The following is a 4,122-nucleotide window of genomic DNA, read 5'->3' as shown; positions in this document are numbered from 1 at the left end:
CCTCCTCTGAGCCTCGGTATGCTGTTCTCTTTCCTTCTAGTTGAAGAATTTCCCCTCAGCCAGCCTTCCTGTGGTTCTGGGTGATGTCCGTTCCGTCTTTTAGTTGTATTTTTGAAGTGGTTGTTCGAGGCAGCAAACTCCGGTGTTTACCTATGCCGCCATCTTGGGTGTCTCCTATCATGTATTTATTAGATTTATACAACTTAGGTGTATTTAGTGGTATTTATTATTAAAAAATGCACTTACTCCTTAATATACTGTTGGTAAGCTTCACACTAATTCTGGCCTCATTCTTTTTATTTTGTTGTTAATTTACAAGGCCTGTTTCATTTTAGCAATTAGCAATATTCATATTTGGATACATAAACTAAATGAAAAAACTTTTCCCATTCATTTTATTAAAAGATGCATTTCCAATAAAAATTTTACATTTTTATATTTAATAATTATCAAAATTTGGAATATATTTAGTTTTTGATCTATAGTAATATAGTGGTAATTAATATAATACTAATTAAATATAATAAGACAGTAATATTTAAATTACTATTTAAAATAGTAATTTAATGATAATTTTTAAAATAAAAAATTTCTATAACCCTCAGAATCTTAAAGGCACAAGAAAAATATATTGCAATTTGTTATTACATATACATTTCTATAACAGAATATGATAGGGTGATTAATAACGGACATTCAAGCATAAAAATATATTAAGATAAACTATAGAAGTGACATGGGATGGAAATACAAGTTTAGAAAAAGGTAAAATTTTCAATGTTATAAAAGAACTGTTTGTGTATTTTTAAAAATAGGTATTATTGCTTATCTTATGCGACTTTTTAATAGATTTAAAATAATGGCACACGGTTATTGTTTAAATGTCAGTATTTATAACTATTGCAAAATTACATCTTTTGCAGCTAGAGGTCTGGGACCTCATTTATAATTTAAAACTTTACATGTCTATTTAAAAATTTGCAAGTAGCTGCATAATTTTTAAAAAGTATTTGGTAGAGCATATGTGCAAAAAATGTAGATGTCCAACAGCTCTATGGTGTGCCTGAAGAGGGATTGCTGTGGAGGAGGTGTGTATATACTTAACTAGATTCTGCCAGATTCTAAGTGGTTGCCCTATATTACACTCCCACTAATAGTGTATGAGAATTCCCATATTTTGACATTTTCTCAAACACTTAGTATTGTCAACTTTTAAGGTTTGCCAGTTGGAGGTATAAAATGCTCTCACTTTATGGTATTAAATTTGCACTTCTATGGTGATTGGTGAGGTTGAACTTTACATGTGTTGTTTAGATTTTTGTATTTCCTTCTCTGCTGATTGCCTTCTCATATCTTTGCTCATTTTTCATTCTTTTTGTTGTTGTTAATCCTTACCCCATATATTTTTTTTTCCATTGATTTGTAGAGAGAGTGGAAGGAAGGGCGGGGAGACACCGAGGGAGAGGGAGGAAGGGAGAGGGATAGATAGATAGATAGACAGATAGATAAACATCCATGTGAGATAGACACATTGATTGCCTCCTGCATGTGTCCCAACCAGGGCTGGGATTGAACCTGCAACCCAGGTATGTGCCCTTGACCAGGAATCGAACCCACAGCCCTTTGGTGCATTGGTGGATGCTCTAACCACCAATTGAGCAGCATTGGCCAGGTCTCTTTGCCCATTTTTCAGTAGTTAATGTACATATTTGTAAAGCAGGGAACTAATTTTTGCAGCATGTTGACTCTTGTCGCTTATTTTGCAGAAAACACCTTTAAACTTCCTTTACTCTTCCTATTTCTCCACCTACTCCTTCATTAGCCAAAAATGCTTCTGTCAACAAAGTATTCATTTTCGTGATCTGTTACTAGAGGGTGTCCTCTACAGAAGTTAACTGCTGATTTTCCTTCCCATATAGAGCATCAAACAACGTGGACATGTCTGACTACATGAGGAGAATTACATATTTTACATGGGTAAATGTACAGGTAACTTGATACAAATGAAAAAAAAGAAAAGAAATAAAAGCAACTTGTCACCTTACTAAAAACCTAGGGTCATGCTGATTGGCTTAATAAGATTTGATTCCTTTAAATATGAAATGGTTTATGAAAAGAGTTCCCTCTTGAGGTCTTTAGTGATTATGTGAAATACAGGCCATTCCTGACTTATGAGCTAATTGGCCAGGGCAGTGAGCGTACATTGAGGCATTGAATGTAACTGGTTTATGGAATGGGCTGAACCTAATGGGAGATACAGAAGATGGCCTTAATTTTCCTCCCACCACTCTTTTCAATTCTGATGATCAGATCTCTCTTCCTGGTCCCTGGATACCAGCCGAGCCCCCAACTTTCCAGTCACTTTCAGTGATAAGAAAATTTCCTTTCAGTAATTAGGATTCACTGTCAGAAAGTCCAGTCTAATCCAGCTGAAAACTTTAATACTAAAGACAGTTTAAATTTTCTCTCCCCGCCTAGCTCAGTCCTAACCTGAGATCTTCTGTAGGAAAGAGAGTGTGGTCTCTGTTTTCCCTCTTCTCATCCTTTCTCTTTTCTCTCAGATTGGAGAAAGAGGGAGGATCAGAGGGTAAGAACAGAAGACAAAGCAAAAGAACAAGTCTTTGTACTTAGCTGGTGTCCTTTGTGGTTCTCTGATATGGGGGTGTCTGGGTACTGGTTGTTTTGCAGGCCATGTTTTATTTTTGGGGGGGACATATATTCATTCTGATATAGTTCTGTGCTCTTCAGATAACTTCTTAAAACCGGCAGTTCCTGCCCCCAGGGGCCACTCCACAACCTCTTACCGCTGAGATTCCTCTGGTGCTGGCAGGCAATCCTGGGTGAGACTAACCCCTCTCAAGCACAGCTGTGTCTGCGAGGTCTACTTCACTTAAGATCAACTCACACATCTCAGCCATATCAAATGCTAGGACTCCCGGCTCCTCCCCCAACACTAAAGCTCTTTCTCTTTGCCTTGCAAGAGAGTTGTTCCAGCCAGGCTCCCCACTTCAAATCCCCTACGCTGTGACTTTTCCAGGTGTGGTCCAAGGACAGGCAGCCTCATCATCACGTGGAACCCTGTTACAAATGTGGTACTTCAGGCTCCATCCTCGGATGACTGAATCAGCTCTATGCAGCGATTCCCCAGGGGGTTCATGTGCACAATGAGGTTTGAGAAGCCTGACCTGGGTCAGAAGCAGTCTCTGGTCTCGGTGTTCAGGTTGACCCCTAACCTCCAGGGGATGCATGTAAGGCTCTCTCAAGTTCTCTCAAAACACCCTGTTTACATCTGTCATCCCGCTGGGGAACCATATTACAGGAACCCCTAGCTTCTAGGAGACGTTTTCTAGCAGATTTTATCACTTAGTCTGGAACGGGAGCGCTTTCTTTTCTTTCTCCCTGATAGAGAGGAGAAAATCCAGAACTTTACTCCTAAAGCCTAGAAGTCACTGCCTCCCTGACCCTCTGAACAAACTCCAGTCTTTGCCTAGAATGGCTAGATGAAGGGCGGGAGAGGAGGACCCTCTCATTAAACAAGGCTTGAAGGAAGGTGTCAGACACACCCACAGTTCCTCTCATCAGAATGTGCAGCCAACAAGCACCTCTTGTCCTCAGTTTGGGGCTTTACTCTGAAATTCCACGACAATTGAAAAGTTATATTCTTCTGTTACAGTAAAAAGTATTCTTATATAAGTATAACATGAAATGTGATCTAATTTTGGAAATTCTTTTCACATCATAAAAATGCCAAAGTTGGCTAGCATAAAGGAAAGAAGTGTAATTTATAGGCTATGTTATTTAGACCAGCATGTCTAGTGATAAGAACTAAAATAGTTGGATAAAATTGAAATAGAAAAATGTCTGGAGAGCATTTGACAAGAATGGGATAGCAGAGAGGTAAGCAGAGCCCATAGCTGCTTTTGCTCGGAGGGAATTGCCTGTAGGGTTCCCTGAAAGGATGCCCTGGCTGGTTTGGCTCAGCGGTTAGAGCGTCGGCCTGTAGACTGAAGGATCACTGGTTTGATTCCAGTCAAGGGCATGTACTTTGGTTGCAGGCTCGATCCCCAGCTCTGGTCTGGAGGGAGTGTGGGAGGCAACCAGTCAATGTGTCTCTCTTGCATT

This window comes from Myotis brandtii, unplaced genomic scaffold, assembly GCF_000412655.1.
Source record: "Myotis brandtii unplaced genomic scaffold, ASM41265v1 scaffold475, whole genome shotgun sequence".
In the NCBI taxonomy this organism is placed as follows: Eukaryota; Metazoa; Chordata; class Mammalia; order Chiroptera; family Vespertilionidae; genus Myotis; species Myotis brandtii.
The sequence above is the reverse complement of the archived record's forward strand: the minus strand, read 5'-3'. Positions refer to the sequence as shown.